Here is a 26,168-nt window from a genome sequence, read left to right on the forward strand (position 1 = left end):
CGCGCACAGAATCATTCAGCGCGGAAATGTATTGTCAACACTGTTCTGTGATTTCTCAACAAAATGGTTTAGAAATTGAAAAGTTCTAGCATATATTTCTTAACTAAATCCAACAGCTTCACTACTAGTAGAGAGATGCTGCCAGGTAGAATTAGTTCACACACAATCGCTCTCACTAATGCATTCATATAAATGTAATCTTTACTGTGCTACTTTATCTGTATCTGATTTAGAACGAGTAGAAATCTGTAAGAAATATAACGACCCAAAGACAAAAAAACTGATAAAAATTAGCTGTTATAGAAGCAATAGCCATGTGGGCAGCGCTGTGTCATATGCCATAGCTGTGCACAAGGTGTTTGAGTCTCAGCTCCAGGTTCAGGCTTATTTGTTCATTAATGACGTCATCAGTGACTAGTCGACTTCGACTTGACTTTCATCAAATAATAGTCGACTTTAAAAGATCAGAAGTCGTTCAACCACTATTATATATATGTGTGTGTGTGTGTGTGTGTGTGTGTGTGTGTGATTGATGAGAGTGAACGATGCTAAAAGAATCAAGATTTCTGATCACTCAGAGTTTCTCAAATACCCAAAACAAAAGCTTATATATACTGTATATTAATTTGTATAGGTAAACAGCATGTGTTTGTCCAGTTTTAAAAACTGCGCTACATCATCTCAGATAATTAAAAACTTATTTTAAAACAAGTTTATTTTAATACATCACTGCAGGGATTATTGCATCTGAGTTATTGTCTTTGGAATGGCACAACAGCTTGTGGCTGAGTACAGCTCTCACTGTTTAAGGAGCATTGTGTGTTAGCAGGGGACTGGCATTGTGAGTTGTAACAATCAAGCAGATGCTGGGGGCTTCGAAAACGGAAAAAAAAATCATCATCATAGTGTAGCAATTATGTGTGAGCAGGGCTGAAACATAGTCTCAGTCTCTGTCTCTCTCAGCAACCCACACAACAAGCTCATTAAGGCCTGCTTTACATAGTCAGTCTTATTTAGGCTTGAAAAATTAATGTACTCGCACCTGGAATCACAGCCATTCATTCTGCCTCAGCAGCCCGCGTGCCCCATCTAGGCACTCTCGGCTTTAAAATAGAGGGCGATATATAGTCACCTCTGTTTAGTTTTTAAGCAACACGCATCTTGCTCTGCCTCTCCCTCTCTCTCACTCTTTTTTCCTGAAGAGTTACAGCAGGAGCTAGCATATTAATCACACTCACAGTCGCTAATGCTAACAATCAGTCAATGTGCTTGGCCAGGCTCTCCATCTCCTGTGACAGCGAGTTTTGTCCTGAGGCCTACTGATTCGTCCTGCCATAGTTGCCTGTAGGACAAAATACACAACCGCAGTCTTTTTTCCCCTCTTCTCAACGTCAATACTCTACGGATCTTAGCGCAGACTGACATTTTATTCGAATATCGGTCGCCTTAGCTTAAAGACTAAACTGTCAATGGGGCTGTGCTGGGAATTTTACTGATAATAGCACACAGGGAAAAACCTGTTATCATTTGTTCCTTTAAATGCGCATTTTGAATAATCTTCGCTCATGTCTTCTGCCTTTTTACGAAATTTGTTTTGCTCCGAGGAAGCCTCTTCAATCCGTCTTTATAGTTTAGGCACAGCTCAACACATCAAATATTCAACTATTGTCTTTGAACAATATATTTCCAGACCCGAACAGCTGTCTGGTTACAGAGGAAGAAAAGCACATGCTGAGATATTCCTGGACTGCCATCCAAGTGTCTCGTACGAGGCAGGACTGGCATGTTTTCATTCGCACAGGAAGAACGCGGCTCTTTTCTGACAGCTTCAAGCTGACAACTGTAACAGTGACACAAATCATATGAAATCAGTGCCTGGCTCTTTCCTCTCGCAGAGAGAAAGAGAGAGAGACTAAGAGAGGGAGGGAGCTATGGATGGGGTACAGCCATGGACGACAGCCTGTGGTGAGCACTGTAATGGATGGAAGCATGTATGTGTGCATATTTGGCACTGATTTTTTTCTCTCTCTCCCTCCTTCCCTCGCTTAAATCTGGGTGCTAATTATTGGGCTTCACATAGCGTAAAATGTACAGCTGTGGTGACTGTCAGTGCTCCATGGGCTGTTAAGTTTGTGTGCATTTTGACAGTGGGTGGGTTTACCCCCCACCCACAACCTCCACCGCCACTGCCTCCCTTTCCCTCTCCATCACTCAGTGCAGAAAAACTACAGAATTTCACCAGCATGCCAGCCTCAATCAGCCGGCTTTTTTTTCCTCCCTTCTCTCTTCTGTGAGTATATCACAGTTGCATATAAACCAGAGGACAGCTCAGGCAGGAGCAATATGGAAAGTGAGAGAACTTGCTTGAAGGGAAAAGAGAGGAGCTCAGAGATAACAGCGATCAATTACAACTTTTTTTACAACGTATCTGGCTGTGCAGAACAGCTCCAGTAGGGAAAAAAGGAAAGACGTCCAGGGTTATGATAACCCAGCAAGGAAACTGTCACACAGCACCGTCAATCTGAATTCGTAGAACTTTTGAGCCAAGCACTAGATTCACCGGTAACAGATGTATGCTGAAATAAATGATCATATAGCATAGAAAACTGCTATAGGATTTGAGCCAGATTGCTCTCTCTGGGGAATAAACTTCATAGAGCAGCTTGACGTTGATTTTGATTACTTTATTTCTGAGGTGTTCCAGATGTTCTGATTTGTGATTGGGTAATCTTGCTAGGGGAAAACTGGGGGTAGGTTCCAAACGAGGCCTGAATGTTTGCATTTGGAACCAATTATGAAGCCACTAAGTCTAAATATCAGCTTTCAGTATTCACATAACATCATTACACACTTAACACCTTTATATCATTATTTAGAAGGGCCTGGAATACCAATGGGTTACAAATGACTAATGTTTTCTGTAGATGGCAAATAAAAGTGTCATGATATAATTTCCTGCCCAGGAAAGGTGGAATATTGCTGCATTTGCTCTCTACAGTCTTTTTTATGAAAAAAGCATTTCTCTGTGGTGACTGTCAGTGCTCCATGGGCTGTTAAGTTTGTGTGCATTTTGACAGTGGGTGGGTTTACCCCCCACCCACAACCTCCACCGCCACTGCCTCCCTTTCCCTCTCCATCACTCAGTGCAGAAAAACTACAGAATTTCACCAGCATGCCAGCCTCAATCAGCCGGCTTTTTTTTCCTCCCTTCTCTCTTCTGTGAGTATATCACAGTTGCATATAAACCAGAGGACAGCTCAGGCAGGAGCAATATGGAAAGTGAGAGAACTTGCTTGAAGGGAAAAGAGAGGAGCTCAGAGATAACAGCGATCAATTACAACTTTTTTTACAACGTATCTGGCTGTGCAGAACAGCTCCAGTAGGGAAAAAAGGAAAGACGTCCAGGGTTATGATAACCCAGCAAGGAAACTGTCACACAGCACCGTCAATCTGAATTCGTAGAACTTTTGAGCCAAGCACTAGATTCACAGATGACAGATGTATGCAGAAATAAATGATCATATAGCATCGAAAACTGCTATAGGATTTGAGCCATATTGCTCACTCTGGGGAATAAACTTCATAGAGCAGTTTGACGTTGATTTTGATTACTTTATTTCTGAGGTGTTCCAGATGTTCTGATTTGTGATTGGGTAATCTTGCTAGGGGAAAACTGGGGGTAGGTTCCAAACGAGGCCTGAATGTTTGCATTTGGAACCAATTATGAAGCCACCTAAGCCTAAATATCAGCTTTCAGTATTCACATAACATCATTACACACTTAACACCTTTATATCATTATTTAGAAGGGCCTGGAATACCAATGGGTTACAAATGACTAATGTTTTCTGTAGATGGCAAATAAAAGTGTCATGATATAATTTCCTGCCCAGGAAAGGTGGAATATTGCTGCATTTGCTCTCTACAGTCTTTTTTATGAAAAAAGCATTTCTGTTCCAGCCATAGCCTATATATGATTCCTAATTGTACTCGCAAATCCTTATTCCATAATTATTGCATGATGCGTTTCAAATAAAAGAACTGTATGATAATTATAAAACATTAAACCATTTTAAACTGTTTTAGATGGAGTTCCACACCATAGGACATACCATTTCCAACATCCCATATTCCAAGTCAGCTCAACAAATCTGTGTTGCAGAATTAAAAAAAAAATAAAAAAATCACACTTATTAAATTGTAAGCACATTCTATCCATTCATCACCTCATTTTAGATATACTTTGGCCAAGATGTTCTAATTTGTTCCCTTGTTTTAATTTTGGCAAATTTCAGCTATGATTTTTTTCATTTTATGATTTAATTATGAAGTTTTAGTAATTTTGTTATGCATTTTTGTCAATATATATATATATATATATAAATAAATAAATAAATAGGTTTTAAGGTTATTTTAGCACTTCAACGTAAACCAAATTGAGAAATGCTATAATATTAACTGGAAAAAAATTTTAAAATCTTAAACCTAAACTTTATTTCACTTAATTATAAAAATGGTTTTGAAATGTTAATGATTGTTTTAATGGTTTTAGCTTTAATTAATAATAATGATAAGCCTGCACTCAAAAAAAGCCTTTTTTTATTTACGCAATTTAATTAATACATTTAATTAAGCAATTGTATACTCAATCAATTATACAATCAAAATACTTATGGCTTATTCAATTCAATTTGATTGAATTTTACTATTAAATTGCGTAAATCAAAAAAAAAAAAAGCTTACTTTTTAATTAATTTATTTTATTTTTGAATAAGTGAGATAAATTCTACTCAGCAGACCTAAACAACATACAGTTAAATCGCATTTACCAGAGACTTCGACACAAGAAGCGTCCATCTTCTCATTTTTTGGAGTAGCACAGTTGTCTTAACTTCAACTAATGTTTTTGAACAGGGTAAGGAGGCATGTTAGCGGTTACTGCAATTGCGGTTGGCACAATGACAAACATCACACAGGCCACAGAAAATGGCTTGAGGGCAGCATGCGGTCTGCGTGCCGCCTGTTGAACTATGCTGCTCTGAAAGATCATGTTTGAGAGCTGTGAATAACATGCTAGGTCCTAGACTAGACTGAAGCAAATGTATATGCACTGTGTACATTCCCCCTCTGTGTGCACGAGCACAAAGTGTGCAGTTCATACTAGGGCTGTCAAAATGGCTGAAAAACTAAATTCGAATTTTGTACTTAAATGTTATCAAAATTCGAATTATATTCGAATTTAAAATGCATAATTTCAGTTAGGGTGAAGAAAAGCTTTTGGCTTCGCTCCTAAGGCCACAAGAGGGTGCATCGAGCAAAATATTACTAATGTTTATTCAAAGCATAATAACATGACTATCTGTGAAAAAAAGTGCTGTAATACAAAGGGCCGAAAGCCAATCACACAGAGAACATTTTTCAGTTAAAAACACGAGTTGCAGTGGGATGGGGAAAACCCCCCGCCATAAAGTCTCGAGATATGTTTTTTCAAAGTTAAACTTGCATTAATTTTACATGGCTTTCTAAACATGCGGCTCTTTTGTGCGAGACGCGAGTGCAACGGTGATAGATGTCCGTCTAGAAAATGCATGAAATATGCGTTCTGTGTGAACGGCTTGGTTTCAGTTTTGACGTAAACAAGATCTTCTCCGCATTGATGTTCTCTTTTCCCGCAATATTTGTCATTAACAACGCAGCAGCGCCGCATCTAGTGGCTTCAACTGGATAGGCTAACAAAAACATTATAATGCAACGACACTTACATAGTCATCGCATCTCGTGCGCCACTGATAAGGCTGCCTCCTTAATGCATACCTAAAATTCGAATGCAACGTTTTTATTTTAAATTCGACGAATATTCGAAATTCGAATTTTTTTCATACTAGAGTGTGTATTGATCATGCAGAGTCAGAGTGCAAAAAACTGAGAAGGTAGCTTTAGCATGCACATGCTTTAAAGACACTTGGGTGATTTCATAACCCCAGGGAACCCGAGAAACACTAGCACTGAAATGCTCTTTGACCATGAAATGGCCTGAGCTGGTAATAGTGGTTAATGGGTACGTGGAGCAGCGGTGCAGCGGAACAGCAGAGCTCAGCAATGGGCAGGAGGTAGACTGACTCAGGGGATTCTGGCTCTTAGCAGGGTTCCTGTACAATGCGGGGGACTGTGAGGTTAGCCTAGTGATGATAGCATTCTCCTTGACGTACTAAATGGCAGCCCACTGCCATGTAGGGGCATCGGTGGGTTAAGACAGAGGTTTTGACTTGGTCAGAGTAATTATAGCTGCATGAAAGGGATGAGACTGGAGCACCCACTGTTATCCCTCAAGTAGATAAAAATCATTATAATGGCATCTGGTTATGTGTGTGCGGCAGAGGCGTATGAATGAATGGGCCTCTTTTAGAAGGCCAATGGATTTATGTAAAATATAATGCAAAGTGACACTGCAACACTCCAGCATCATTATACATGTATAACTTAGTATTATATTTTACATATGCATACATGCACACATATATACACTGCATATATAGTGCCAATGTAGAAATATGAACAAGAAATATGTGTGTCCTAACAGACTGGAATTTATCTTTAACTCAAGATCACAAATGCACAAAATGTGTGGTACATCATACGGACTTCTTGTTGCTAATGGTAGATCTGTGCTGGTCTTTCACACAGGCTACCTGCCTAGATAAAAAATGAGGGGGTGTAATTTAAAATGGCCAAATCACAGTGGGCCGCTCAATCATATGTATCGATTACCTGACCTTTGAGGTCACCGATAGGATAAACATGCTTTTGATCAGGTGACTTAAATTGGCAACCGCTGGGCCGGAGAGATGACCAAAAGAATCGCTCCCTGTGTGGTTTCATTAGTAAAAGCCTTTCAAGAACCATAAATCATCCTCATTTAAAAAGATTATGCACGCTACATTTCTTAAATGTAAAGAGGTAACTAATACACATTATACTACAGAATATCTACATATATACCTAAGATGGCTTATTTGTTACAATTTATTGCAGTGAGTAAGTTAAAAAAAAAGTGCCTTTATTTAGAATGGAGTAGTGAAGTTGTTGGTGTAGTAAATTAGACATTATAAAAAAAATTAATAAAAAAATTAATAAAACAATCAGCTCTGTCAAAGACTTTTAAAAATTTAATCAACTCTATTTATTTAAAAAGTGCTATAGAAATGTAAAAAAAAAATATATATATATATATATATATATATCTTTTCTAACCAGCCACTGCTAATTAAATATTTTTCCCCAAATTATTTCTCATTCTATCTACAGCTGATATTACACTAATTACAGTTTTAAAATAAATCCACACATTTGAAATGCCTCTGAGTGACACATTGCCCTCATCTTTTGAAGGTCTCATCATCCTGTCCTCCAGCTAAATTCTGCAAAGGGCAAAAATGAAACCACTTGTCCCTCCACATGACAAGGGCCGTGTCAGAGGCCAAGGGTGGCCAAAAGAGGCCGTTTTTGATAACCATCTCACCATATTGCCAGTGACAATGCAGAGGTATCACAAGTCCTCCATTTACTGATGTCTCCATCTAAAGGTCATTACAGTAATGGGGAATGAAACATGACTAGACAATGGGGTGACTTTTCACCTCTGACCTAAGGATGGGTCTCTCAGGGAAATGTCTGTGTTTTGGCCACGCTTAGAATTTCATGTTAAGCTACACTTTTAATATCAGTCTACATTATGCAATTAAAAAGCTTAAAAACCGAAACGGAGTAACAATTAAAAGACATTTGTGCTTGTGTTTTTAGTCAGCAAGGCTTCATTTATTTGATAAAAAAAACAATAATATAGTAATAGCGAAATAGTATTTTAATTTAAAACAACTGTTTTCCATTTTAATATATTTAAAAATGTATTTTATTCCTGTAATAAGAAAGCTGAATTTTCAGCAGCCATTAGTCCAGTCATCAGTGTCACATGATCCTTCAGAAATCATTTTAATTTGTTGATTTGGTGCTCAAGAAACATTTCTTATTATCATTATTGAAAGCAGTTGCGTTGCTTAATATTTTTGTGCAATACTTTTTATTTTTGATGAATAAAGAGTTCAAAAGAACAGCATTTATTTGATAGATAAAAGTTGTTTGTAAAATTGTAAAGGTCTTTACGGTTACTTTTGATCAATGTAATGCATTCTTGCGGAATAAGTACTGAAAACACTTGAATTGATCTCAAACTTCTTTTTTTTTGTACAAGCTTTTAAAATTTGTAATTATTTCTTATTTTTGTGTAGGGTCAAAAATAACTTACACATTTCATGCCATACATCCTCACAAAAGTTTATCTTTAGAGTGTCCTGTTAAATCTCTAATGATTTATGGACAGTGACCACAGAAAATACGACTTAAAAGAATACTTTTTTTTTAGACATTTCCTGAAAGAGCAATGTGTTGACAACAAATAGGCCTAACCATTGTCAAAAATACCTTTGCAGGGTCTCTCAAAACACTGTCTGCTTAGTTATGCTCACCTGACTGGCATGGTGCTGTGATGCCTGCTAGTAACTCTTAAAAAACATTGTCAATTGCTGGTGAGAATGGTGTCACTTTAATGTAAGTGCCCCTGCATTTAAAACCGAAAGGGAAATACCACTTAAAGGCACACCAGGTTTCCCCAAGCGCTTCATAAAAGTAAATTCCCACGACTGAAAATACAAGAGCTGACGCTACATCTTCTTTTCATTCAGTGCGGGAAATGAGGCAAAATCCTGCCCGAGTCAAACACTCTCCATTGTGTGCACTGTTATGTATACGGCTACTGCGGTTGCTGAAGGTATCCTCTTTCCCGGACCGCCTGATTCCCCTGAAGAACTGTTGTCAAATGTCTCAGACACACCCTATTAACTCTGTTTGTCCCAAAACAGCAGAGAGGATGGAAGTGGATGGACCAGGATGTTCACATCCTCAGTTCTAGAGAGCCTGAAGTGCAACTTTACACACTCGGCTGCGGTATAGCAGTTCAAGTCCATCTGATCTGAGCCTTTGATCCATGTGAGTCGATGGTATAATGCGTCCTTCATGCATGACAGTTACCTCCTTGCCCTTTCCTGACCTCAGGTCTCCGATCCTGAAGACAATTCAGTGTCAGTTTACACACAATGGAGCCTAGCTATATCAGTTTACCGCCATCCCCTGCTGGGACACGGGCTACGGGGGCAGGGAGATCACCACAGTGCTGGATGTAATCTAAATCGAATAGTTTATACAAGCGACATATCATTATGATCTCACTAAGAGGTATTGCCAATAAACTCTCTGAACCCAAAATAATCTGATGACTACAAGCATAATATGATCAGCTTTGGGTTACAAAAGCCATTACGATGAATAACAACAAATTAGCAACAATAACACCAACTCACAAGTCCTCGCAAATGATCGGCTGAGCACAAAGCTGCGACGCAGCTCTCACTGTACCTCCCGCCAGTCTGAAGTTTGCACATATTCAGATGGATTATGTTTTCTGGCAGTTAATTTCTTTCTTTGAAGCGCTTAAACAGGAGGTCAGCCTGGATCTCCATATCAAAGGCGTACGAATTAAGCCATGTTCCCTCTACTCTTATTTTAAGGGAATACAGAGAAAAGTAGCCTGCAGTGATATGCTATTGTCAGCTTCTACAGAGGCTCTCTTTAAAGCAAGGGTAACATTGCGAGGGAGAGAATCAGCAGCATTCTAGTGAAGCGGAGAATGAGATCACTGAGCTTTTTCTGCGGGGTCAATGGGAAGGCGAGGCACTGTCACGTTTAAAATTCAGCCCTTTACCTCACACACTGGGCCCAACACAAAACCTGCATGCCTTTATGTAAAGAGAGGCCGTCTTTAAGCCAATATGTTAGCTTTAATGAATGCACTGATCTCGGGTGAGAGAGAGAGTATGTTTGTGTATGTGTGTGTTTTTGGGAGCTTGTGCGCATGGGTTTGTGTCTTTTGCACCAGTCAAGCAGGGACAGGGTCAAAATCACAGAGGGAGTAATCCTATGTGTCAACATGAGGACTGTTAGCTCCCACCATCACAACCTGCAGCTACATTTACAGTGAAGAGAAGCCTGGCATAGCGGCTGGCTTTGATGGGCTTAATCTATGCACAACTGAAGTATGAGACTGCACACTAATGCCTGCGCTCAGCAGTGAAACTCGTGTGAGTCAACAATGTCCTACACTGTCTTACTGCATCTATACATGCCTGTCGCTGCAGGTGAATACGACCGAACATGGGGTACGACTGAATGCTAATAGCACTCGACGTAGGGCTGGACGATATGGCCAAAATTGATATCACGATATATTGAATTATTGTCCAGCCCTAACTCGACGTTATATTTATTGAAATAAAGAAGGTTGTGCGGCACAGTGGGTAAAGCTCTAGGCTCAAACCCCAGCTAGGGTGTCCTCAAACTTGAGTGTGGCACTACACTACACACACACTGAAAAAAAAGTATAATTTAGTTTGCGTTGCCAGTCACTTAAAGTAAATGGCTAAGCAACAGAAGGGAATGGAAAAGGATAAGGTGAGGAAAATTTAAAAAAAAAAAAAAGAAATACAATTCCATTGCCAAATGACAACATCATTTAAAAAATAAATACATTTAAAACAGTTCCTTCAAAAACTGCGTTTACACCAGTGGTTCTCAACCAGGAAGGAAAACTACAATTTAATTATTTTACTTTTAATTGTAATCATTTTAGTTAAATAATTTAAGGACACTCTTTTGTAAATGTAAAAAAGAGTGGGGTGGGGGATATCATTTACAGATCAAAAAAATAATAATTTTGAATTTTAAAAAATCACAACTTCATCTGAATGGTACAACATTTTATGACTTTTGCAACCCCACGTGCCCCAACCAATCAATCATGGTTTGACTGCAATCATGATGCAAAAATGGACACTTGACTTTTCACCTAAATTACTTAAATGAATACCAGAGAATCACACACACACACATATATATGAAAATATATATTTTAGCATGTGATAACAAAACATTTTTTTTATACTACAATTTGTGATCTGATCAGAGCAGACACTGCCTTGGAGCACTGGGAACCAGCGCAACCCTGAAAACCAGCCATGGTCATAGGTCAGTAGAGAGGAAGTAAAGATCCAAGTCCCATCCCGTAGTGTGACACGCTGCCTTCACCCGCTCGCCCCAGAGGCTTAGTATTCGCGTTAACACTTCAAACACCTGATATCTTCACTAGACACAAAGGACACTTCTGCCTGCCATCATCACCATTTCTTCCAGGGAAAAGAGATATGGATCCGTCCCAAAGGTAGCAGGCAGTTGAAGTCGCCTTGATTAAGTCCAAGGTTTTGTTGTCTGACTTTTCCCCTGCTGAAAGCAGGACTTTTCCATGCAAATGGCATCTCCTGTCTTTAACGGAAGCCAATTCGAAACCAGCCTTTACAATAGGTCAGTAGATATTGTAAAGCACTGACAGGCATTTTCATGAAATTTAAATGAGAAGCTCTGGAATATGGCAGCTATTTTTTTTGTCCAACAAGCATTCTTCTCTTCTATTCTTATCAAGGCTTATGGCTTGACAAACAAAGGTACATTTTTTTTATACAAACCTCAATCTTTGCTGAAGTGCTTTGTTGGTTACTGCTAAAAGAAACAAGCTTTGGAGAATTAACAAACACTATCATTTGTTTTGTTGTACATCCATCAATTTCAACCCAGAATACCTTACAATAACCTCTGATGTATTACAGATTATACAGAGATGTTTGTGCACAGCAGTCTTCCACAGCTCAATATCACAAAACGATGATGTGACTAGGGCTGGGTATCGATTCAGATGTCCCGATTCGATTTCGATTTCGATTAGCAAGCTCTCGATTCGATTCTCGATTTTTTGATTACATTCAGTGAATATAGTTTTAATACAAATGCTATTGATATTTCTAAAAAATGAACAGTAAACATCAGTTTACAAATGGTGAATTAATAAAAAGAAATTAAGCCACATGCCTGTATTTTAAACCTATACTTTTTTTTGTATGGGTCCTTTTTCACCCGCTCGCCCCAGAGGCTTAGTATTCGCGTTAACACTTCAAACACCTGATATCTTCACTAGACACAAAGGACACTTCTGCCTGCCATCATCACCATTTCTTCCAGGGAAAAGAGATATGGATCCGTCCCAAAGGTAGCAGGCAGTTGAAGTCGCCTTGATTAAGTCCAAGGTTTTGTTGTCTGACTTTTCCCCTGCTGAAAGCAGGACTTTTCCATGCAAATGGCATCTCCTGTCTTTAACGGAAGCCAATTCGAAACCAGCCTTTACAATAGGTCAGTAGATATTGTAAAGCACTGACAGGCATTTTCATGAAATTTAAATGAGAAGCTCTGGAATATGGCAGCTATTTTTTTTGTCCAACATGCATTCTTCTCTTCTATTCTTATCAAGGCTTATGGCTTGACAAACAAAGGTAAATTTTTTTTATACAAACCTCAATCTTTGCTGAAGTGCTTTGTTGGTTACTGCTAAAAGAAACAAGCTTTGGAGAATTAACAAACACTGTCATTTGTTTTGTTGTACATCCATCAATTTCAACCCAGAATACCTTACAATAACCTCTGATGTATTACAGATAATACAGAGATGTTTGTGCACAGCAGTCTTCCGCAGCTCGATATCACAAAACGATGATGTGATCTGAATTTAAGTTCACAGGCGGTGCAGGAACAAAGAGGCTACACAACTTTACATACAAAACTCAAAACAGGATGTCAGAGTTGTGGCCAAGTGGTTAGCCTGCAACATACTGAGCTGTGGTGCTCTTGCGGGTAATGCAAGTTCGAATCAGGATAGTGGCATTTCCTGATCTCTCTTCTGATCATTTCCTGATATATATCTTGCTTGTCTATAAATCAAATGTGATAAATGGCCAGTGATAATAACAAAAAAGACAGCAGTACAATCACTACAGTGTCTTACTACAAATATGAATTAGGAACACATCTGGCGAACCCTCCTTTCGTCTGCAGCTGAACAACTGCTACGGTTCATTCAATTATAAAACAGGCACTGGGAGATTGTTAAACCTTGCCTGAGATGTGCACCTGAGTCGAGGGAGGTGAGAAAACACCTTATTTTACGGTTCACTTGATTCCGCCTGCACTAGCTGTCTGCATTTTCTCTAATCTTTTAACAGCCCAAAACCACAAGGCCGCCCACATTCTTACTGCAGCTTAGAAGCTCTTCCATTCTAGCCCACTTCAGCTACCAAAATCAGGTAAAGAATAGAAGTGGAGAAGGGGGGAAAAAATCATCAAAGGAATTGATAATAAATATATAATTGTGTGGTCAAAGAGTGTGTTTTCTCTCTGTGTGAGACCTCCCGAATGCTGCACAGAGTAGAACGCGCTGCAGGCAATCTTTTGATGGAAGGTCTCATTTTCAGCCTCCCGCCGTGCAATATTCAAGACAGTCTAAAATAATACAGGACTCATTTCGGGACTTAGGACCTCTCGAATATGCTGACAATAACCAACGGCTGGAGCATCAAATGAAAAACAGCTTTTCACAAGGAGGGCTTGAGTGGCACCTAAAACCCGGGGAGCAAAGATCCTGGATCCATGCTTGGAGATGACACATAACGCCACAGCTGTGTTATTACCAGGCTGTTGCGATGGAGAGATGGAGCAGTCTAGCTTGCGCTAAACGCTGCGAGTAGTCTGTGTTCATTAGGCGTAGTGAGTTTACAATGGCCTAATCATGAAGCACAATTTTGGCAGCGGTTGTGTTAAGTGACAAAAAGCATTTAAAACAAATCTATCATAACATCATCAGCATTCTTGCCAAATTGATCAATCGCACACTTAAATGAATTCCATTTTGCCTTTGATATGAATTAATGCTGAACAAACCAGATGTTACATGTCCAACATTAGCCAGTTGGCAAGCCGCTGCCTGATGACGCTGGAATATTTTTGGTTATAGCGTTAAATGTTGGCAGGTGACTAATAACATTATGCATGTAATAATATTGGAATTTCAATATGCAAAATGCAATTATTATTGACAAACATAATTTTCAGGTGAAAACGAGACAATTCGAACCATGCAATCCCAAAATAAGAGTGAGAAAACTAGAAAGGAGGAGTGCTACATCTTATGTTACGCTGGACAACTTTAGTGTGAGTTTTTTAGAACTTAACAATTCTTTTCTCTCATCTTGGATAATCAAGCTTGGCCACATACTCTCCTTTTGGGTGAGGAAAGAAAGCAATTTGCCTGTTCTTCCTTCACACATCCTGAAGCCTGCCAATCTCCGGCCCACCTCTGTTGCACTTAGAGCTTCAAACACGTCGCTGAGCCTTTTTAAACAGACTGTTATCCCTTTAAAGGCAAATCTTTTCAGAGTCATGTTAGATAAATGACACTGATCTAATACAAAGCAAGCCCAGAGAAACCAGACCACAGGCGCTCTGATGCCCAAAAATGCCTAAAATGTTATTTAGTGGCGACTATGAAGAGGAGACATCACTAAATTATAAAATGTAATGTTAAATATCAATCAATCAATAAAATCTTACAGGTTTAAAAAAATATATTTCTAAATAATCAAGCAATAATAACAGAAACTATATGCATATTGGCCCAACATTTGCTAAAATTCCCAAATTAATAGCTAAAATTTCATACAAGGCTTTTATTTTAGTGAGCAGGTACACACACCACAATGCTATTCAACATATGGCTTGAAACCATTAAATCTGTGCGGTCTCATCCTGTATGGCGAGGTGTCAGAGAGAGGTGATATCAGGCGGACGTGTTGCGACAGGCTGCTTCAAAGAGCAGGAGGCCACTCTCTCTTTTCTCTCGCTTTCTCTCCATTACTCCTAAAGCACCCGGCCACCCAGCTGCACACAATTACAACCCCAGCAAGCATTCAAGCAAACCCCCACCCTAACACAGGGCCAGTAATCAGTTAGATCTCAGCATGTATGTTCAATGATCTGTTATTAATTAATCAATCAAAGCTAATCAAGGTAAACCTCACTCTTCAAGCAGGTCAGAACAGACACTGTTCTACTCCAGAAGACTTTTCCTCTTGCCCTTCTTAAAAACAATCCGATTTACGGTATATAAGAAAATATCCAAGTTTTAGGGGTTTTCAAAATATGTATGTAATTTTTTTACGGTATACTCAGTAGGCTAGTTTTGCATTGAGTGGCCAAATTGCCAATTCACAAGAGACGTTTTAAGCATCCTACACCAGTAGCCTCGATTTACGGCTGATTTTACTGCCAAAATTAGCAGTAAAAATAAAAATGCCGCACTTCATAAGGTATCGCATTTATCCACCTCAACTGTGTAAAATAAATTCTACACAATTGAGCAGAAACAATAAAATGCAGGCCTTTCCATCTCATTAGTGTACACATTTGTGAAAGTGGCCATATGTGCCTAAATATGTCTCTAAAACTACACCTTTTTTCTTAAATGTACAGTAAAAACAGGCAACTATGATTGGCAGAATGTTACCGTAAAAAGCACAATGATAATTTTACAAGCATTACAAGATGGCATTTTGGAGACTATGCATTTTACATCATATATACAACTTAAGATTTTTAAACTCAAAATAAGTATTCAGTTTATGTAAACTGTACTGATAATAAAATTGATGGCACAATTGAACCCCCCCCAAAAATAAAAAAATAAATAAAATTAATCAAAATTGGATAATACACGACACTAAAACACACACAACACTAAAATAATGCAGTAAACATCTAAGCAACCCGTTGTAGCATGTATCATAAAACACTCCAATATAGATAGAATAATAACAACATAAGAAAAAATTACTTTAAATAAAATCCAAATAAATGTGATGGCTTACACAGGCAATTACGTTAATAACTCTTTTAACCATACATTATATAGCAAAATATAACACCATATAACTGGCTTTTACATTACTTTCTCATTACAATTACTAGCATTTTTGCATATAATAAGCTGCCTACTTAGGCAACATTTTAACTAGCATGTGAGGCCCAAAAATGGGTAGGCTGCCTGGACACTCACACAGCTCACAGTTTGTAAACATCCAAAGTATCAAAACGACTTTTGTTCTGATATCATTTTCGGACAGCATAGAAACAGGTGTTCCAAGTGTTTGAACTCACCTGATTTTTCAACTATATTACTTGCATCGCGTCAGTAAACACCGCGTGGTCCTCGTACGGCGTAAACATCTCGCGTAATGATATTTATGAGGGTCATTGTAGTTGCTAGACATAGTGACTATTACAAATGCAGACATTTGAACAAGAAAAGAAGCGGCCAAAGGACAGGACGTTTCTGTTTGTCCTCCAAGGTTCTCATAAACTATGTAACCGAGTAGAGAGGAATCAGATATATCCACTGAGCGGCGCTATAGCCCATGAAAATGATGTGTGTTAGAGCGCGCGCGCGGGAAAGATCCAAGGTGACAGGAGAGCGAGGCACTTCACTGCTGCTGCCACGGATAGAGAACTGCATCTGCCACCCCATGAAATTCAGGTAGGAACACTGTGAACATTTTAAGTTAAAATATAAGCTGTCATTTCACACCATTGACATTTTCAGTGGCATGTGATTTTAATAAAGTGTTTGCTTTTTCCCCTTTTATATTAAATACATAATATATAATTAAATACATTAAAATAGCGAATACAATTATTTTATTATTTTAGTATGTATATACACAGAAATACTGTATATGTTATACATATATATATATATATATATATGTGTGTGTGTATATGTAAGACTGTAATTAGAAATATATAATGCCATAGGATTGTGAGCTTTAGACTTCTGGTGAACACCACGTAGGGCCTATGTCTTTTGGCATCTTTTGGGTTAGTACAGTAGAATGTTTTTAGTCTTCAACAAAGCTTGCCTCTGTAATGTTCATATAATGTTCAGAATCATTGTGGCTTAGATAAGTGATTCTCTAATGGTTTTGCTTCAGGACCCAAAACTATTTATAGCACAAAATTAAATTTCAGTACTTTCATGCAATAATAGGCTACAAACACAAAATACATTGTAGTTGTATTTGCTGTTGTCTGGATCGCATTTCCTTTCACCTTGCACGGTTTTTCATGGTTTTTGATGATGAGGGCATCTGCCTGTCTAGATTCTACCAAGTGACAGAAGAATTTGCATTAAAATACTGTAGATTTTGATTTGGCGTCAAAAACAAAAAGGCATTGGAAGGCTTTCCTCCTTCCTTTTGAAAGTTGGTAAGCTTATTAATTGTTCTTTATTCAGTTTATTTGCATTTTATTATTTGCTTGTTTTTCGTCTCACTTTTAGACCTGTGACCTATCTTTGGGTCACAACCCACCACTCTGGAACCACAGGTTTAGATAGTGACTCAGTGATTATTTTATATTGCAGGCAGTTTTTTTCTGTGAAATGTAAAAGACGAGCACAGGTTAGCAGAAATTAGAGCAAGAGGGATACAGGTTTAAACCCATCAGAGTGAATTCAAGATGGGCATACAAGCAGATGGGATGTACAGTCTGAGAAGGGCATAGGGTCGACTCTCGACTTAGTGGCAAAGCTGTGGGCATTGCTTGTAGCTGTGTTTTTAAAAGTCTACTTAAGAAAGCAGATTATGTTCAATGATCTGTTATTAATTAATCAATCAAAGCTAATCAAGGTAAACCTCACTCTTCAAGCAGGTCAGAACAGACACTGTTCTACTCCAGAAGACTTTTCCTCTTGCCCTTCTTAAAAACAATCCTATTTACGGTATATAAGAAAATATCCAAGTTTTAGGGGTTTTCAAAATATGTATGTAATTTTTTTACGGTATACTCAGTAGGCTAGTTTTGCATTGAGTGGCCAAATTGCCAATTCACAAGAGACGTTTTAAGCATCCTACACCAGTAGCCTCGATTTACGGCTGATTTTACTGCCAAAATGAGCAGTAAAAATAAAAATGCCGCACTTCATAAGGTATCACATTTATCCACCTCAACTGTGTAAAATAAATCCTACACAATTGAGCAGAAACAATACAGGCAGTGGGAGCAGACACCAAATGGTCTAAAAATTGTTATCATTATGTGTGTCTGGGGATGGGAAGGGTGAGTTACTTAGGTTCCTGAAAGGACAGATTGTCCTCTTTTGTCCTGCTAGCGCTTTCCTTTCTAGTTGAACAGCTCTCACATTGGAGAGGAATAGAGAGGGTCAAATCTGCCCAGACACGTGAAGGTCTTCAGTGTATGATGAGGCAGAATTGCTCTTGGAATTCATTTTATTACTCTGAAATTTCTATTTGCATTTATTTATTGCTATTTTAAAAGGAGGTCAGCCAGATACATATGCAATCCCAAAGGTGTAAGCAAATGTTGCATTTTTACAGCACTCTAGTTTAAAAAACAGAAAGAAAGAAAAAGGAAAATAAAGGAAACAAACGGCTCCTCTTGTCTCCATCCAGTTGTATTTACTGGGAACTGCTGTGAAAACACTTGCTGTGGTTTGGTGGATTAACAGAGAGCCCCCTAATGGAGTAATTACAGAGAACCAAACATCTATTTTTCACCCATGCACCACATTACTCTCAGTTTCTCCAGCCACTCCATTGGAAGTCACTTACACTCCTTACAATGAGTTATCATTGACTGCCATTTATGCGTTATAGAGCAATTTGTCTTACTGGGGCCATGGGCTGGCCTCATTGCAGTTAACAATCATTCTCTCTCCAATATATCAAACATTCATGGGGAAAAAGGGAAGAAAATAGCCCACAAACAGATAGAAGTGAGCAGCTAATAGATACTTCCAAGGAGGGAGACAAGAAAAATTATTGTTAAAGATTAATGAGGCAGGGACATGGCTGCTCTCTGCGGCTGGGATGAAGAGGAAACACTGCCTTACAGATAGCCCCCCTCTCAAGAAGTCACGACCTGTCTGTCCTGTGGGCCACGCTGGGGTGACCATGGTTACAGGCGGTAGTGTTCAGCGCTTTTAAATATCATACTGGGAAATCTTATAGCTGATTCATATCATTTATTGTCAGATAATGCATCTGAATTCAACTAAGGGCTTGATAAAGTAAACCCTAAGCACCAAATCAGACTTTCTTTGTACGATAGCATCCTTTACAGTGAGGACTTATTAAACATGTATTTAGAAATATTTATTTTTATATCTATATGTATATACAGAATTCGTCTTGCTTATTTATGTAAGGAAATGTCTGATTGCAGTTATTGAATGCTGCATATATTTTGACAAACAAGCTACATTGGTAAATCCTGCTGATTTGTGAAATAAGTGCCCTAAAAACATAATGTATACATGCAATGTATGTCTGAAATAGGAAATGAATAGATACATTTGGACATGTTAATTTTTTTCATGTCCTTGGTTCCAAAATAGGCTTTTCATATGCTGTATGCTTCAAGTAAACAAGATGTGATTATCTAGTGATGTCATTATATAAGTCCTAATTTTGAATGGGTGCTAACCTTGGTAATTTTTTTGGAGATTGAGATGACTCTTTGTCCTTTTTTCAAGCCTCACTACTGGCAACTATAGAAAAGCAACAGAGCCGTACACAAAGCAATCTGGGCATCCTCTTCCCCCACTAAATGTGTTCCCGATGAAGGGTTAATAGTGTACTTAACTTTGTGTTTTGTTAGATTACTCTTTCTTTCAGCCTAACACAATGACAAATAACCATTATTCTTTTTCCTTCACTGATAATCGGGACAACTTCAACATTTTTTTACCAGCCCAAGTTAGACCATTAATCCTGGACGATTTTGCCGATAAGTGTTGACTGCCAAGTAATGGCCATGTCACTGAGGAAAAGAAAAAAATATGTGAACAATTAAAAATAGACAGCTATTATCTAGAGTATCCTCACTTCCCATTCACATATCATTGGCGTTATTCGGAATGATCTTCACACAAACTACAAGTACAATTATGGAATCAATGACTCTGTCATTTAAAACAATGGGATCGTTTTAGGATATATGGGGGTATGATATTATACAATCTGATCTGGAGTACACAGTTTTGTAACCTAAATTAATTAATTATTATAATTAATTACTATAATTGTACTCTGCGTGATTTATTTTTCCATTATATACACTTACAGACTTATGTAACAAAATAACATAGATCAAAATGTCTAAGAGATTGAAGTGCTTTTAAAAATGTAAATAGTCAAATTAATATTAATATGTGTAATCACATACACTTTCAAGCTTAGGTTTATTCTAACAGAAGCATAACCTTAATTGTCCTTTGTGCAGAATGTAAATATTTTCTTGTGGAAAAGGTGACTTCTGATTTAAACAATTACAGTGATTGAAATTTGTTTTCTTATAAAAAACAAATACTGTATTGTTTTGTGTAATCAGCTGTTGTTGGTGCAGCACTTTTTTATGTCCTTCAGTGATCTTTCTGTCAATTATGAGGTAATAATATTATTTTTGTTCACTTAGTTGCTCAATGACAATTAAAGGCTGGATGAAAATTAAAAATGAAATAAATTAGTTTGCTCTGATTGTGACATTCTGATAATTCAATTAAAATACAAATTACTAATTTAATCCAGCATTTTAAAATATTATTATTAATAACAATAGACTGTTTACCAATAATATGAGGAGCACTTCACTGTAACATATTATATATCCTTTAAAGATTAGGAGTGCACCATTAAAGACAGAATACTTCTTAATGTAAGTTACTAATAAATAATAAAGTATATGAACTCTTTTAAGATGCACAATTAAGAGCCAGTGCATTATGCAAGCAACTTCTCTTCTCTTCTCTTCTCTTCTCTTCTCTTCAATGCCATAAAAATGCCCCCCAACCCAAATGTACCACCGAAATAAGCTCATTATGTAAACACTATTGAGCATTCCGTGGCTTCAACATACCAAACACAGCAAATGCGGGCCGAGTCGCAGTTCTTAGCATTTGATATTCTGCATCATTGTGGCCTGAAACTCTATTTAGATCAAAGAGATTGAGAAGCCCAAGTTTCAAATCCTTCCCAAAGCCCATTCTGGCTACTCTTTATTTAGCTCATTGGCATTCTGACCCCATGCCTCAGAGACTTTGAACCCTCAAAGTTTGGAAAGCTGAATTGCTCCTTTAAACACATTATCAGTGGGCCAGATTAAAGAATATCACTAAGCATCTTAAGGTTTTAGTGCAGTGTGGCGGCATAGACCGGGCCTCCGGAGCCACTTACTGCCATATACTGTATTAGGAATGGCTGAAAAAACACACCAGAGGGGTTGGTGGGAAAAAAAGCCTCACGCTCATGGTAAATTAAGTTTGGGTTAAATGAAATAGAATAGGAGGAATGGTCTAGAAAAAAAGGAGTAAAGGTTAAAGGGAGACTGATTGCTGTGTTTATTGTTATTGCGGATTTCGCCGAATTCCACCGTCCCCGGTCATTACAGAGCACATGTTGTGGATTTACAATATAGCATTTTATTTCCGGGATTGAGCGGTAAACGCAATATTATCTATCCTAGAATGCCTAGAGTCTGTAGTCGCCGTACATTCACATCCAGATTTTCAGCGTACTATCAGTTTCAGACAAAACGCCATCTGCGAGGTGCATTCAATCTAGAGAACTGTGGCGATTGTCGTGATGCGAGAGATGCATTTTTCCCTCGCTCTTATTTGTTTTCTTTGGTATACCCGAACAACGGCAAACGCACAAAGGGGATTTTGAGACGTAAATCCTTCTTTTTTTTTTGGGTGGGGTGGGGTAGGGGGGTTTGATAAGGTGCAAAGATGCACTGCATTGAATGTATGTGTTTGTTCTCCTGAGCAGCTCTCACACCCTCTCTCCCTCCCTCCCCTCTTTTCTTTCTCCTCTTCAGTCTCATCAGCCACCGTGATTAAGATTTGGCACCTTGGACCACATTGTCTTCATTTGGAAATATTTCAGCTGCATTTGTGCCACTCGGAGGGGAGAAAGAGATAAAGGAGGAGAAGGGGAAAAACACACCCTGTTGTGTGAATCCTAGAAAGGCCTTGAACCCTGCCATTCATCCTATTCACTTCATCAGCTGAGTCTAATTGCCAGAGAGGACAGGAGACCCAAGGCCTGATTGTTCCTTATCCTCTTTGGAGCCTTCTGAGGCATGAAAAGCGAAAGGCCTGCTTTTGATCTTTTTTTTCTCTTCTCTCTCCTCTCCTCTTCTGGTTTTCTTTCTCTTCTCTGTCATCCCCTGCTATCCTTTCCCTCCGAATGACATTCTCCTTTCACACCCTTGCCCTCTTCTCCATCCACGCAAAATAATTATCAAGCTCTGCTTCATCAAATAATGCTGGAGATAGGAGGTCACGGCAGGGAGGGCCAGAGGTCTGGAGGGGCGGCCCTGAACTGTGGAGAAGCTCCTAGCTCATCTTAGCGGCATGCTCCTTAGCTCAGGGCACCTTTATGTACCTTGACCCCGGTTTTCGTTTGCCTCTCTTAATGAGACCCTCTTACACAGCCAAAGTGGTCCCGGCCCTGCCCTGTTAGGGGGCTCCGTGGTTGGGAGGCCAAAGTACAATAAGACACAGAGGCCATGCTCAGACAAGGGCGCATCTGTGCTGTCTTATTAAGGCCTGAAGAAGAGCTCATGCTTCTCAAAGTCCCATAGGCTCAGAGACTAGATCTATTGACACCTACTTGTCCTCAGTGGTCAACGCCTTTCAGTGGAGGGCCAGCCTACGCACACAAGTTCTTATTAGAAGTAATTTCAGGCAGCTTATTTAGAGAGGCAAGTGCTTAACTTGCTTTAGGTGACCATGCAGGCCACAGTGGAAGTGGGTGAATTTGGCGCAAAAAAAAATAAATTCTTTAGACTCAAAAGATGACAAAGGATGTCAAAGGCCAACCCTGTCAGGGAACGAAAATAGTTCTTCAGATGAAGAATTGTGCACAGCAAGTATGCGGACACTTATTCTCAAGCTTCAGCCACTCTCGGAAGCACTTATTATGACAGTTGTTTAGAAGTGGAGTGGGCGAATTTTGTTGGACGACATCTCGTTTTTGTGTACAAGAGGCCTGTTGATTTTGCTTATTATTTTGAAAGTAGTTTGGGTAGATATTATTATTTATCATGCAAATTAAATTGTGACTATGTATGAAGGGGTAATTTACTTTTCTTTTATGATTTACAACTACTACATATTGGAAATAGTAAATTCTATTCTAAAATTATCGTAAATTGCAGTCAATGTGTGTTCTAAAGTAACAAATCACATGAAAATGCAATTGACCCTTTTCTTAGCTCCGCCCCTCTTTGTTACTGTTGCTAACTCAGATGAGCTTTGTAGAACATCACATAGTAATTAACTAGAGATTAATGTAATTTTTTTTTTTATGTGCTCCTAAAGTGCTAAAAACTGATTGGATATTTTTCTTATAAGCATGAATGAATTGTGACATAAATTGAGCACTTTTATCTGCCGAAATTGTTAAATTACGCAGTAACGTGATTAAAAAAAGGCTGCTAACAGAGCTGTAGAGACTGCTAATAGAGCCAAATGCTTCTGACAGTCAACTGAAAAAAGAAAAGCCTAATTTGAAAGCAATCAAATTAATGCACATTAACAGAACTGTTCCTACCACATATTCACTATGGTATTGTGAACTTTCTACACTCAAATTACCTAATTCAATACACAATTTGAAAGATTTATTGGAAAATCTGAAAATAACTTTTATTTTTTTTATGTATTTTTTGACAATTTCCATAAAATTGTGTTTACAATTAAATAAAGACAGATTGTCCATAGAGCAAAAGCCGAGAAAATGGCAGATGGCAACAGTTGCTAAGGTTCAATTGGTCCGTAACATTTTAAGGCAAGGTTTAGCAAAGGGTCAATCGTGTATCACTATGACCAATACTGTTTGACATGTAGCACTGTGCTCAGATTTCCACTGGTTTACTATCCGAGAATACAAGCGTTCCCCATTGTTCTGTAGAGCCGTATATCTGAAGTCTTTTATTATAAAGAGGAAACCTGACAATAAAAAAAATAACTAGTTGTAAACTCTGCTGTGCTAGCAAAGTGCATAATGAAGAATAAGCAGACTGAAAAAAAGTATGTAGCAAACAAACAAGACGGCAAACAAAAACCTTTAAGCAATCATGTAAAGCACGTCGAACATCTGAGCACTGTGTGAGAACAAAGCGGAGCCCTGTCAGCCCATCGATCTGCTCCTGAAGGCAATCGTACGCACACACATATCTACATGCACAAGGCTCCGACTGCACCCCTTCTCTCAGAGAATGCCTGTATTGATCTGGCCCACTTCTTTAGAGTTAACTCACTGATAAAACCTGACCACAGGGCTTCCATGGGCCCAAGAGCGTTCGGGATGCTGTTGAAAAAAACAACGGGAGAGAAAAAAATATGAAACACAAAGCGAGTGGAAAAAGATCGCTGCCTGTACGTCCCCTCAGTCTGGAGAGACGAAGCTCTTTGACAGTTTTGTCTTTTTGGCTGGCATTATTTATATATTTCTTCAGCATTGTGCACTTACAATGCTGTCGACTTTACCACGTGGACTGACAAGCGTTCAGAGATGTTGCGCATATTGTCATCTCCTCGAGTGCACCCACTGGAATTTCTCTTAGAAATTCACAGGGATGTGAGGAAAAGCAGATTTTTTTTTCAATCCCGTATTAACACGAAGGGTTGGTCAGTGCGTCTGTGCGCGTCTGCATCTCGCAACGTGTTGCTTGTGTGAACGCTTGCGTGTGTGTGTGTGCTCGAGTGCATCCAACAGTATATGCCAGTGTGGATGTGTGTTTGTGTACGCATGTGAACGTGTATGCGTGTTGCCATGTTAGAATGTGCAGCGTTGTCATGTTTGTTACATTCCATGTGGGAGGGTCTGTTGAGAGGCAGGCCATCTGTAGTGTTCTGAAGATCGACATGTTGTAAAATGCGATTGGAGAGTGTGGAGACTCAACTTGTCAAATCTTGGCACATAATGAGGCAGAAGGGAGTGAAGGCAGGAAAAAGATTCAGAGATAAACAATTAGATTAATCCCAGTGGTAAAGGGCACAGACAATGGGAGGACTCAAAGAAAAAACAAAATCAATATGGCAACTGCTGAGGACACAATGGAGTACAGTGAGGAAGAGACTAACACTTATTTCTCAGATGAAAAGACATACAGACACGTGGCGGAGGAGTCACGACTTGTTCGAATCAATACCGGTGTCAGCACCGGATGCGCTACCGCCTATTCCTCACACGTTTTCCATCAGAGAAGCCGCCAGACGTTACGGAATATACGGTAACGTTGCGTACCACAAAAGCACATCCCAAAAAGCCCAAACAAAGACATGGGGATAATGAAGTGAATTAGGGGCCACAATCGCCTCCAGCTACAGCCAACTGATGATCTTTTAGGAGGAGAGACGTTGGGGACCGTAATGCTTTCACACCCCCTGAGTCCAAACATAATGGAGCATGATCTGCAGCCACAGTCTGGGCCGTCCCAGCTCACCGCCGCCCCTCTCAGGCCCTGCCCAGACTCGCAGGTCTGAACCGACATCTCAGGCGCCGTATCCCGGCAAATCTCACAGGGCTGACCGTGCCAGGGCGCCAGGGCCCGACTGAAGCCGGGATGTCCTATGTGCTAGCGGGAAAGGGGGGTGAATAGGCTGAGTGAGTGAGTGGTGCTGGCCCCGGCTTACCCCACAGGGATGCAGAAAGGCGTTGACCAGAAAGGTGCGAGTCGGCGACGCAGCACCCCGCCCATTGTCATGTCTCCAAGGAGGCTGGTACACCATCGAGTCATCGGCAGGGTTCCAGCGAAAATACATGAGGAAGCAAGGAGTGCCGGGGACCTGTATGGACTATCGGCCCAGTCCCAGGGAGAGAAGGGCCACTGCTCCACTGACCTCCAGCAACCTGTCAGTCTGTCATCCCCGCCTGGGGAATTAAGAGGGGAGGGAAGAGATGGGGGTAAAAAAAAGAACATGTATTCTTGCTTGTTTTTTTTTAGGACCGATGCACACTATCTTTACCTGTGGGAATGAGATGACTGGAGAAAAATCTGCCAAAGGAAGAACTTGATAACATATGTTTCATTATAAATTAACATAA

The 26,168-nt window shown here is 39.2% G+C and overlaps 1 long non-coding RNA gene across 1 annotated transcript in view; it reads right to left on the reverse strand.

Annotated features, from left to right (window-relative positions):
* LOC107715595 (uncharacterized) overlaps positions 1 to 16,422 on the reverse strand; it is a 32,494-nt gene extending 16,072 nt beyond the window's left edge. The window contains exon 1 of the long non-coding RNA XR_001637115.1: positions 16,198 to 16,422. This is a non-coding gene — a long non-coding RNA (uncharacterized LOC107715595). The remainder of the gene's footprint in view (positions 1 to 16,197) is intronic.
* Positions 16,423 to 26,168: the final 9,746 nt, after the last annotated feature.

This window comes from Sinocyclocheilus rhinocerous, unplaced genomic scaffold (assembly GCF_001515625.1).
Source record: "Sinocyclocheilus rhinocerous isolate Xijiao unplaced genomic scaffold, SAMN03320098_v1.1 scaffold1110, whole genome shotgun sequence".
NCBI lineage: Eukaryota > Metazoa > Chordata > Actinopteri > Cypriniformes > Cyprinidae > Sinocyclocheilus > Sinocyclocheilus rhinocerous.